General features: G+C 44.9%; 2 long non-coding RNA genes across 2 annotated transcripts in view; one reads left to right on the top strand and one right to left on the bottom strand.

Moving 5' to 3' along the window:
• Positions 1-13,079, bottom strand: part of LOC309335166 — a 722,355-nt gene that overhangs the window by 69,190 nt on the left and 640,086 nt on the right. The gene's annotated exons all lie outside the window — the stretch shown is intronic.
• Positions 639-4,710, top strand: LOC309336144. The gene is made up of 2 exons (XR_014153912.1): positions 639-694; positions 3,901-4,710. It is a non-coding gene; the product is annotated as an uncharacterized lncRNA (long non-coding RNA).

Raw genomic sequence — 13,079 nt, forward strand, 5'->3', positions numbered from 1 at the left:
TTTGATACATTCCGCTTTAAACGTGAACAGAATTGGCTTTCTCCCCCATCCCTAATGCAGACTGCATTGTAAGTCCTGGCTGCTGCCAAAGTGAGAAATCAGAAGAGCAGCACAGTCAAATCAGCTGCTTTGTGTACTGGGTCCAGAGTGGTACTGCTGACATGGAACTCTCTATGTCACACTGTTCCTTTTTTTACAAACAAAGAGGCGCACCAGCTCCCACTTCCTGCCATATTGAAGTGGTAGCACGACTGATGCAGCATTTTAGCATCTCTCCTCTTGTCCCACCCTCAGCAGCAAGGGAGAGTGAGCATTCCACCCTGATGACAGTCCCTTAAATATGTGAAGACTTGTCATCACATCCCTGCCCTTAATTGTCTTTCCTCCAGAGCTGAGCCTAACCAGTTCTTCTATCTTTTCTTGTTTGTCAGACCGTCATGGTTTCTGACCCTCTGATCGCCATGTGAAGTAGAAGCCGTTTTCCCCCATTTATTTTTTCCTGGAGAAAGGCTTCGAGGGGGCCTCCTGAAGTGCCATAGGCAGTGGCCCGGTGGCTCTACAGTTCCTTGGGAATGTTGATTTAATTCCCTTTATAGTTGCTGTTGCAATATCTTTCAGGTCTTGCTAGCGACGAGAGGAGCGCAGGAGCCATGTTTTGACGTTAATAGAGAAACATCTCTGTTCTTGTGGAGAGGTAACTAATGGCTCCCACTGGGATTTCATGATCATTGAATACTAATCACAGTGAGCAAGGGCAGCCTTGGAGAGCCAGGGCTGTCAGCAGGTGACACAAACACTCACAATACATCCCAGACTTCCAGTCGGAATGCTGAGAGTATTAACACTTCTGCAGCAGTACACAGAGCTACTTCAGCTGATGCAAGATCAACGATTCATTACACAGATCTCCTAGTTATCTAAGTTCCCTTCAGTAAGGACTCTGTTTTCTGTGAATTTGTGGTTTTGCCACACAAGTACAAAAATTGATATGGGGTGCAGAATTCAGCATCCAAAACCTCTTAAATGCCTGGTATGGAGTTGTTGGGGTTTTTTTTAAATCTCCTTTCTTTCTTTTTGGTTAAGTTTCCAATCCTTATGCTTTAAATGTGCGTGAGAAATTCCTGGTGAAATCTTGGAGCTGAGGAGAAATGTTTCAGTACCCTGCATATTTCTTGGCACTACCTCTTTAAGAAGCAGAATTAATCATGCAAAATAAGCAATTTCATGCAGATTTGCACAATGTGTTCTCCTTTCAGAGTTTAGCTTTCCTTGGTGTTACTTTTGCACAGAATACACACACACACAGAGAGAGAGAGAGAGAGAGAGAGAGAGAGAGAATAAACACAACCCTACCTTCAAGTTCTTAGGGACATGGTGGCCCTGATAGGCCATCTCTCCAAATACTGAGATAGAAAGCTTTGACTAGCAAATTTGAACCTCATCTTTGGTATAACACAGCTGCAACTGGTCATCAAAAACTATGGTTTATCATGCTGGGAACAAGCCTAGGCAACTTTTAGGCTCACACACTCCCCTTTCCACTCCTCCTCTGGTACACACACACACACACACAGAGAGAGAGAGAGAGAGAGAGACTAAACCTGAGCTTTCCAAACTTTTCATGTTGGTGACACACTTTTTAGACATGCATCATTTCGTGACACAGTAATTCAGTTTTGCTAGCAAACCAGAAGTTAAACAGACCCCTTTCCAGCCCCGGGAGGAGCGTGGGGGGCGTTCACACAACACACCTACCTGCTGTAGCCAACACACTAACATGTTGCGACACACAGTTTGGAAAGCTCTGGACTAGACATTTGCAGATTTGTGCTTTTTTAGAGCTCTGACACAGCTACAAAGGTTTCGCTTCTGCTTTCAATTAACCATAGTTTAGTGTTGCATCTGAATGGTAAGCTGTGGTTAATCTTAACAATGGCCAGCTGCATAAAGCATGGTTTGAATTAGACTTGTTTCAGCCAAACCACAGTGAAGAAAAACCACATTTTGTCGGGATCACACAATGTGGCATGCTGAAGTTGATCAAAAACGGAAGTTAAATCTTCTGAAATCCTCCTTGGGGTTGTGCCGGAGGGTGGGGAGCAGGAGAGTCCAGGGGAGACTAGGCTCAATAAACCATGGTTTATTGTGACACCTGGATCCAGCCTTAGTGTGATATCATTAGGAGAATAACATTTCTGTGCCTGTGTATTGCAAATTCTTACAATTCCTTCCAACAAACGGTTAACATGCTTCATATGCTTCCACATCCCGCTTCACCTATCATGCATCCAATAATCTTCACATCTTCTTATCCCTGAACACACACAGGCACAGACAATGCAGATTTGTTTGTTTGTTTGACTGTTTATTAGAGCTGCAGTAATTTGCTTGGGACTAAATTCCAGGCATTCTAGCATGGAGAGCCAAAACTGCACATAAAACAATAAGGGTGGGGTGCCTGCTGGCATTACCCTATATGCTACTGTAACTTATTGAGCACAGGACCTATATTCTCATGGGTCTTCCAGATGTGTCTTTTATGTTGAATGACAAAACCTGAAAATCAGTCAAAGTTCTGCAAAATAAAAATTGCTACTGTCCTTAAATAACAAAGTGTGAGCTCTTCACACTGAAGTTTTTATAGTTTTTCAGTGGATGGGGTAGCATCAACTATGAATATATTTAAGACATAATACATTTTCAAGTCAATATTTTTTTTTGGGGGGGGGTACATTCCTGGATTACTCTAGCACAGCTGGTAGGACTCCCTAGCTTTTGCTTCCTTATGTACAATAGCATGCACACTATTTTAATCTCTCTCTTTTTTAGTTTGTTGTTTAAGAACAGAATTCATGTCCTATAAGGAGGGCCAGTAGAAAATCTATGAACTTTGATGCCTACCACAGATTGCAAAAAAGAAAAAAGAGGGGGGATAGTTGTGCACCCGCCAAGCCAAAATGCAGTGAGTGGGTTGCCTTCAGCTGGTGGGTCACAAATTATACAGGTCTGCTCTAAAGGCTTGTGTGCCACACTCTGCTTATCAGCTGTGATTTCGTCTGTGCCTTCTGTGTCCTCAGGGTGCAGGGAGACCAGAGAGACCCTTACCTTTTGTGGTGTCCCCCCCAACCCTTAGGTTTCTTTTTCTTTCTTTTTTAAGGCTTCTGGCGGAGACTCACAGTTTGGCTACAATGGGGAGGAGTTGAGGCCTGAAGGTTTCATTCAGGTTTCCCTACCTTCCCCCCCCCCCATGACTCAAGCATTACTGGCCCCCATAGCTGGCAAACCTCCAATTGCCAATGTCTGCCTTGCAGCCTCTCCCCACTCAGATGCCCTCCATATATATATTGGACTATGGCCACTTCAAAATAGGTTGGGGAAGGTTTGTACCAAATCCAGCCTGCCTCCATTCTACTACAGTGGTACCTCGGTTTACAAACGCTTCAGGTTACATATGCTCCAGGTTACAGACTCCGCTAACCTGGAAGTAGTACCTCAGGTTAAGAACTTTACCTCAGGATGAGAACAGAAATCGTACGGCAGCGGGAGGCCCCATTAGCTAAAGTGGTACCTCAGGTTAAGAACAGTTTCAGGTTAAGAACGGACCTCTGGAACGAATTAAGTTCTTAACCAGAGGTGCCACTGTATAAAGGCATGGGGAGTTCAAGAAGTCCATACTAATGTCTCATCTAAAATAACTAATAAATAATGATTTGCACGCACATAAGAGTGAGCGCTTATAGACTATTCTTGGGGGTGGCTGCAGGGCAGGAATGACATATGGAATCCCAAATATCAAATTCGGAAACAATGGACTGTTGGTGCCTGTGTATTACACAGCCAGGTTACACAGCCTAATTTTTTCTTTTTCTTTTTCTCCTTTAATCCTTAACCGATAAAGAGAAGTTGAGCTTCTTCTGCGTTCTGCAGGGCCGAGAGGATGAGGCAATCCAATCCTCACTTTACCTCATGATGGAGCCTAGGAAAATGCCTTTCCTTGTTTCCCGCTCCTCCTCCTCCGCCTGTGTTGTGCTGAGCTGCGCTGGCTGTGCTTTGAGGGGCGGCCGAGAGCCCTGAGAGACATTTGGTTGCTATGGGAGTCCTGAGGCAGCAGTTTGCTGGATGTGGCAGGGAGGAATCTGTGTGTTCCAGGGAGCCTCTCCAGCCTGCTTTTTCAACTAATTGTCAAACCGGGAAGAAGGGAGAAGCTGGCGGGAAGCCAGGCAGGCAGGCAGGGGGTGGAGGTGTCTGCCCTGGGACTCTCAGCAGGTGCTGTGCACAATGACGCAACCGTCCGTCCAGAGGTACAGGTGTTAGTTACATGAGTAGGTACGCACCGAGCTGGGGGAAGGGAAGCTGCCCTAGATTTCTTTTTAATCTATGTGGGAAAGTGTATCTGAAGAAGGAATATTGTACAGCTGGAGAAAGTGCAAAAACGGACAAGCAAAATTATTGTTGTTATTATTACCTGCCCTTCACCAGAGGGTCCCAGGAATGTAAAATACAGCATTAAAAACAGTTTAAAACAGAATGATCAAGGGCCTGGAGCCTCACCCCTGTGAAGAAAAGTTGGGGCCTCCTTAGTTTAGAAGGGAAAGGGCAGGCAAGTGAAAGTGGACATGGAGATGCAATGAGACTGAGGGTACTTTCTATCATATGTGGTGGACCTGTAAAAGGGTAAAAGAGTATTGGGAAATAATTCATAATGAATTGGGGGGTGGGGGAAGTTTAAAAGTAATTGTACAAAAAAAACTCACCCAGAGTCCTTTTCGTTGGGGATAATTCAGACGGAAATTCCCAGGTGTCAAATAAGGTTATTTATGTATGCCACGACTGCGGCCCGTGTTTCATTAGCCCAAAAATGGAAAATGAGCAAAGTCCCAACGAAAGAAGAATGTCAACTTAAACTGATGAAATATACACACCTTGCGGACCCAACATATAGAATAAGAGAACAAGAAGAACATACATCTAAAGAAGATTGGAAAATGTTTATTCAATATATGGGGGGGGGGGAGAGAAATAGTGTATATTTGAAAACATGGTCAGCATTAAGATATATTCAACAGTGTAAATAAGTTTTGATGGATGTAATAACGGAATACTGAATGGTTTCGTTTATATAAAAATATGCAGGGATTTATGTTATGCAAAATGAACCATGGAAAGAGAAGAAGGGAAGGCATTGATATTTTAAGATTGTTTAAATGAATATTCTAAAATGTAAAAACAGAAAATTTAATTACAATTATGGGGGGAAAGAGAAAGTGGACCTGACAGAGGGGTTTAAGATATGAATAATGTAGAGAAAGTGAATAAGATATGAATAATGTAGAGAAAGTGAATAAGATATGAATAATGTAGAGAAAGTGAATAGACTAGGCTTCCTCAACCTCAGCCCTCCAGATGTTTTTGGCCTACAACTCCCATGATCCCTAGCTAGCAGAACCAGTGGTCAGGGATGATGGGAATTGTAGTCTCAAAACATCTGGGATGCTGAGGTTGAGGAAGCCTGGAATAGACAGAATATGTTCCTCCTTCCCCTGTTTCCCATACTCTGATCACACTAGAACCCGGGGGCATTCAATGAAGCTGAACAGAGAGATGTGGGCCAGACCAAAGGTGGTGCATAGTTAATGTGTCGGATACACTGCCACAAGATGGCCTCCAACTTAGCTCTGTTGCCCCCTCAGCTCCCGACACCTCCTCTTCCCGCTCCTTCTCCCTCTGAACATTCATCATCATCCCACCACCAATCCCCAGGCTCAGAGACTTCTTCCCTTGGGGGTTCCCTCCTGCCATTCCTCTGCATCCAACCAGTCCATGGCAGAAATGCATCACCAGAAAAGAGGCCACATCTGCATAGAGTTTGTATCTGGTAATTCATACGTAAAAATACCAATCTGAAACTGTTGACAATAATAAAAAACACAATACAGCTGTGTACACACTATACCTTTAACACCCATTTTCCCACTCAAAGAATTCTGGCCATTGTAGTTTGTTAAGGGTCACTGGGTATTGTGAGACAATGAGGGGTAAACTACAAGGCCCAGGATTCTTTGAGGGAAAGACGGCGTTTCTAGTGTGTTTTAAAGGTATAGCCAGTGGCGTAGCATGGGTTGTCAGCACCCGGGGCAAGGCAAGTAATTTGCGCTCCCTAACCCTGGATTTGCGCCCCCTAACCCTATCCCTAACCCTAACCCCCAGATGTTGCGCCCGGTGCGGCTGGCCCCCCCTGCACCCCCACGCTACGCCACTGGGTATAGCGCACAGAGGACAGGTGAGTTATTTATATTTTAACCAGACTTGGGCCAGGCAGCCCTTTAAACGGAGGACCATCCTCTGTGTAAAGTAGGATATATGATCACCTTAGGTTCAAAGGAAAAATGTCAGAAGTCACTGACCATTCTTTAAAGAGCAAGCTGTGTGAAGGCACCTCCTTATTTCTGCTGCTAAGAAACGACAGGGGGTTTCTTATTATGGCTTTGCTGCCCCATAGCCTGGGCTCCTGGAGCCAGAGTTCCCAGGATTTGGTTCGATTTTCTTTTTCTTTCCCCCCCCCCTTTTATTTTTTTCTGTTTAAAAGATCCCCAGCAGCATCTGGAAACCTTGGCAACCACCTAAAGGCGTGCCTGGACTCTGGGCCTCGTGCCAAAATTAATAAATCTGCCTCATTTCTAGATGCTTTGTGCTATTGAGGCCTGCTTCGCTCCTCTGCAAGGCCTGGCATGACTGACAACTATGGGGCTGTAATCCCGGGAGACATAGCTGTGTTTCACAGGGTTCCAAGCTCTGAGCGTGTATCTGAAAACTAGGCTTGTTGGGCGAGCCTTATTTTAACAACCTGCGTGTGTTCCCCATTCAGCGAAATGCCTCAAGGCTCTGTAGACAAGGCAAAGCTCTGACGTGGCCCTATCTTAGATCATCAGGTGTTTTGAAAACGCGAACCCTGCCGACTACAGAAGCCTTCTGTGAGCCTATAAACTGGGAACGACATCCTGAGAATCTCAGTGCCACGAGTCCAGTTCTGGCTCAGAACTGCCCTGGCACAACCAACAGCGCAAGCAAGGCATGGTTTGGTAATCCTACACTTGATATATGCCCCAATATCGGCCCTACTGTTAGGCAGAATGAGGAGACAGCAGGTGCTGGAGGTCATAGAGTAGTAATGAGGTTCTGAAGGGCAGGCTGTGTGTGCCCGTGACCTGCCCTGCGTCCCCTCAGCTAGCCTACTGCCCTAGAGTGTTACAAAAGATGTTGCCCTGACGCCAGCGTTGAATGAAATATTCAGCTGCCAATCCACTCAACATCTGTGTCGCAGTATTGGTGTCCCAGATCTCTCAGAGCTTACAGCAGCTGCTCCTTGCATCCTTCAGGAGCAGGCAGCGGTTCTTTCTCATCAGTGCAAAGAAGCCTCACTTATCAGGCAGGGTGGGGAATAGGTAAGCCAGCCAACCGCTCCCCCAACCTGCCTAATATTTTATCGTCCCTGAAGTGGCAGCCTCTGCATTCCCATTTGCCTTCTCAGTGACTCTGTATTGCATTGTGGAACCTGATGAGAAAGCCAGAATATTGCTAACCCTGGAGTTTACTGGATTTCATTGTTTATTGTTGTTTGATTTTGCAGCTGCAAAATTTTAGTTTTTGATTTGGTTTTTTTTACATGCAGAAATTCATCCAAATTGTTTCATTCACATTGGCTTTCCATAGCAGTATATGGAGCTCAGTGTTTACCGGAAAGGGCAGTGACATTTATAGCTTATCTCTTGCCCCAAAGAATATATATATTTTTACTCCATTCTAACTGACACTTGCTGCAATGTTTTAGTCTTTTAAATCTCTGTTTTAAAGTGGTTTGTTTGATCTTATGGTTTGTTTTCTTTTGCTCTTTCATAAGTTATTAAGTATTATTTTTAGTTGTTTTTGTGTGTGTTGCATATTGAACAGAGAATAATTTTTATTGAGCTGCAAATGGATGAATGAATCAACTATTGCTAGAATGAATCAACCATAGTTAGCCATATTTACATTCCATTGAGAGCCGCTATGGTATAGTAGATAGATACAATGCTGGACTTCAACACTGGGAAGAATCGACCTCACATAACTCTTGTGAGAATAAAATGTGGGAGGGAGATACCATCAATGACATAACTGTGCATGCAATCAGTGATGGACTTGATGTGCACTAAAAAAAACCACAACATACAAGTAGCATTAATCAAGTGTGATTGGGTTTCAGCCTGTTTTGTATGAGGATTATATTCACCTTGAAAAACAAGGCTTGCAGCTTAAGAGTGCTCCACTTTGACTGAGGCTTGATCCTGGGTTCCCAGGTGGAAGCTGGGTTTTTGCCAGCAGTGCTTTTGCTCAGCTCCGGCAGATGTGCCAATGACATCTGCTTCTAGAGCAGGCGTCAGCAAACCTTTTCAGCAGGGGGCCAGTCCACTGTCCCTCAGACCTTGTGGGGGGCTGGACTATATTTTGGGGGGAAACAAAATGAACGAATTCCTATGCCCCACAAATAACCCAGGGATGCATTTTAAATAAAAACACACATTCTACTCATGTGAAAACACACTGATTCCCAGACCGTCCGTGGACCGGATTTAGAAGGTGATTGAGCCAGATCCAGCCCCAGGCCTTAGTTTGCTTACCCATGCCCAAAGCGATCCGCATAACATGGCACTTTCATTCAAAGCTAGGTAACCCTCCTTTGACACATCTGCTCCTCAAGCTGTTTCTGGCTGATCCCCAGTTTAATAATATTGATTTGCCTTTGCTCTCCCTGGGATTTCCCTTTCTTAGGCCATGTCTTCAGCACCCGCATCCTTCAAAGGGATCCTTTTCCCTAGCGGCACTTATGGCAACAGCACAGGTTTACATCTAAGAATTTTGCCCCACATCTCTCTCTCCCTCCCTCCTTGCGAGAGACACAAATTTCATCCCTGTTTCGTTCCGAATCAATTTAATTTTATTGCCCAAATCACTCAAGAGCAATTTTTCAAGTACAAAAAGGTCAGCACATCCAGGTCTAATCAATTTTCTTCCCCAATGGCAGGAGGCTGAGGCGACATATACTTCTCAACACACTTTTATTATCTTCATGATGCCTGTCATTAGTAGCAGGTATGATGTGCCCCAGAGTGTCCTTATGACAGAGAATAGGGAGGGGGAGATGGACCAGCAGGGCTGGTCTGAAGACATTTACAACTGTTCAGGACAAGTCTGATTACAATAACTGCGCTCCAGCTGAGGAACTGGCCAATTAACTGGCAGGAATGATCAAGACTGTGGCTGACTCCCAGAGTGGTTTGATGTATAAAAAGTGGAGCAAGAGGGTAAGGGGCAAAAAAGAGGGTGGAGTGGGGATTTATACAAGTCCTAGACCTGTATAATCTAGTCACATGGCTGCTAAAGAGGCATAAGAGTGCTTTAAATGTGTGGTGTGGACGGACCCCATGCCTCAGATGTGGATGGGGCACATAATAAGGTCTCTTCCAATGACTTTAACCGGCAAGCAGGCAGAATGGATTGCACTGCAGAAGGATGTTTATTAAGTACAGTGGTACCTCGGGTTAAGAACTTAATTCATTCTGGAGGTCCATTCTTAACCTGAAACTGTTCTTAACCTGAAGCACCACTTTAGCTAATGGGGCCTCCCGCTGCCACCACACTATTTCTGTTCTCATCCTGAAGCAAAGTTCTTAACCTGAGGTACTATTTCTGGGTTAGCGGAGTCTGTAACCGGAAGTGTCTGTAACCTGAAGTGTCGGTAACCCGAGGTACCACTGTATCCTGGTCCCAGGAAGCTTAGAGCTTTAAGGAATAGGAACTAGAATTTTGAATTGCTCTTAGAAGCAGACTAGCAACCATTGCAACTGATGTAGAAGTGGAGGTGCATGCTTAAAAAGAACTAGACCAGGCCAATAATCTAGATGTTGCATTCTATTCTACCTATGGTTTTCAGACAGGCCCACACACTGGTCTATGTAAGGTGCATTACAGTAGTCCAATTTCAATGAAACCAAGTCAACTTATTCTCTAGAATAGGCACGTCCAACAGGTAGATTGTAATCTACTGGTAGATCACTAGATCACTGGACATCTGTGGTAGATCACTGGCTCCCCCCAAAGAAGTTAAACAACTTTGGCTCCCCTAAAAAAGGCCCTGCTTTCCTCCTTCCTAAAAAAAGCTCAACAAATTTGACCTTAATCCAATCCCAAAAAAGGAGGTAGATCACTGCCAATTTGTGAGTAGATTGCAGTCTCTTGGGACTGCTCTAGAACATGGGTAGGCAAACTAAGGCCCAGGGGTCAGATCCAGCCCAATCACCTTCTAAATCCAGTCCACGGAATTTGTTCATCCCCCCCCCAAAAAAAAAATAGTCCGCCCCCCCACAAGGTCTGAGGGACAGTAGACTGGACCTCTGCTGAAAAAGTTTGCTGACCCCTGATTTGGGATATTCGTTTGTACGGAGAGGACAAAAGCAGAAGGAAGGTCCTCCTACTGTAGGTGGTTACTTTCTTGTACTGAACCCTGTTAGAACTAGCCTCAGGGCACCGGATTTTGTAGAGGTCCTGCGACTTCTGAGAGAAGCTTTTGGGATTTGGAGGAGTCTCATACCTGAAATTATACTGGGTTTCGAAGGCTTTCAGTGTTTCTGAATGCTCAGCTTTAGAGGCACAGCTCAAGGGATGAGGTGCTACATTTCTTCTGAGGCCTGGGATTGAGTGATGAGGGCTTTTTTTCAGCCAGAACTTGCTGGAACTCAGTTCCGGCACCTCTCAGATCAGTGCCAGTACCATTCTATGAGAATGAGGGAAGTGTTCATGGTGGGTTCTAAAGCCTCTTTTTCTAGAAAAATAGCACTGTCCATGAGACTTTATGCCAGGCCTCAGGGAGACACTGTTTCTAAGTACCTCTGAAACCCAGCATGAGGAGCCTGACAAGCTCCAGCTGGCAATGACCACCCTTGCCAGGGCGTGGACTGTGGTGCATATCTGACTGTGCCAACTACGGAAGCTGGGCCTGTGGAACCAGCATTGCACAGTCAGGCCTGAGCCAGAGCACCATTGATGGAAGCTAATATTCGCTGATTGAAATTAATGCAGCAGCTTCCCCACGTACGCAAGGACAAACAATAGGGACATCAGCAGAAGCTCGTGCTTCTCAATGCAGTTACAGAGTGTCTGGCTCAGGAGCCGCTTGGAGAATAGCAACTGCTGAATCACTTTGCACAGCAATTGCGCCTGCCCTTTAAAGCAGCCCCTTTGTGAAGTCAGAGAGCCTATGGAAATGTAATGGGAGAATCAACAAACGATTGTTGGAGGGCTTAATTTAGCAGGCTCGCCATTCAGGCACGGAAGTAAACAGTACACCATGGTGCGTAAGCAGAGGCCAAGGAACAGGATGAATCAGCCACATTAGGCCTCCGCAAAATGTGGAGAGGCTGAGCTGGCAAAGAAGGCAGGTATGCCAACCTGTAATTTCCTTACTTATGAACAACTGGGTTGGAAAATGGCAGCTATTTATTAGATGCCAAGAAGGAATACTTAGTCAAGAACTGACTTAGATAAACCAGAACTCGTATCTGGGCTAGACTAGACCCATAGTCCCATTTCTGTTTAAAGTCAATTACCTTTTGCTTAAGGGTTAATTGTTTAGGCAATCAACAGATTTCCAAATCAGCTGGAGTACATTTTGTGCAATCAGTTTCATCAGTAATAATAATAATAATAATAATAATAATAATAATTTATTATTTATACCCCGCCCATCTGGCTGAGTTTCCCCAGCCACTCTGGGCGGCTCCCAATCAGTGTTAAAGACAGTACAGCATTACATATTAAAAACTTCCCTGAACAGGGCTGCCTTAAGATGTCTTCTGAACATCAGGTAATTCTTTATCTCTTTGACATCTGATGGGAGGGCGTTCCACAGGGCGGGCGCCACTACCGAGAAGGCCCTCTGTCTGGTTCCCTGTAGCCTCACTTCTCGCAATGAGGGAACCGCCAGAAGGCCCTCGGCGCTGGATCTCAGTGTCCGGGCTGAACAATGGGGGTGGAGACGCTCCTTCAGGTATACAGTACAGAATGACCTTTCATATGACAGACCTTTACATTCAATAAACCCGTGCAGCTTAGGCATGTTTCCTCAGAAGTTAAGTCCAACTGAGTTAATGAGAGTTACAGGTAGGAGGTGTACTGTATAAGATCCTATCTGCGCTATACTTTTAAAGCAATGTCAAACCACTTTATACAGCCATAGCTTCCCCAAATAATCTTGGGAGCTGTGGTTTGTTAAGGGTACTGAGGGTTGTTAAGAAACCCCATTCCCAATGTGGTTTAACAGTCAATCCCTCTTCCCAGGGAACTCTGGGAATTAGGCTGCAATCTTATAAGGCCATAAAGCTCATGGGTGACCTTTGGCCAGGGACTATCTCTAGGAGCTGTTGTGAGAATAAAATGGCAGGTGGGGTGGAGATGCATGAGCTACTTAAAGGAGAGGTGGGCTATAAATGTATGTTATGTATACATACATACATACATACATACATGCATACAATGTATGTGTAACTGCTGCCACAATGAAGATGAAAACAGATGTTGGTGCTCCTTTAAACTCTGTGGGATGCCCTGCACATGTAACACAGAGATCTTCATCCTAGTGATTTTCATACTTTTAAATTTGTACAGCACACTTGTATCCCTTACCTATTCTGTGGAGCTTGGACCATACAAATGATGTGATCCTATTTTATTCTTACAACAACCCCGGGAGAAGCAGTAGGCTGAGGTCCAATGCTAGGCCCAAGGTCAGCTCCTGAGCAGGAATCTGAACTCAGCCCAATCCCAGGATGCTAGGCTACTCTGGCTGTTTCTGAGCCACCACTGGAGATGAATCAGTGGGGCTTTACCTGTTGGTGCCATCCTTTCCCATATGAAATTTCTAACACTGCCTTGTTCCCAGGACGCAGTGGTATAAACATGGCTGCTCTTCTCCAAAACATCTTTAAGCCAATGGTTCAAACTGCAATGTAAGCCATTCCCATTGTTTGGGGATCGCGTCGCATATT

Source organism: Podarcis erhardii (assembly GCF_964252035.2).
Source record: "Podarcis erhardii genome assembly, chromosome: 2".
Classification (NCBI taxonomy): Eukaryota; Metazoa; Chordata; class Lepidosauria; order Squamata; family Lacertidae; genus Podarcis; species Podarcis erhardii.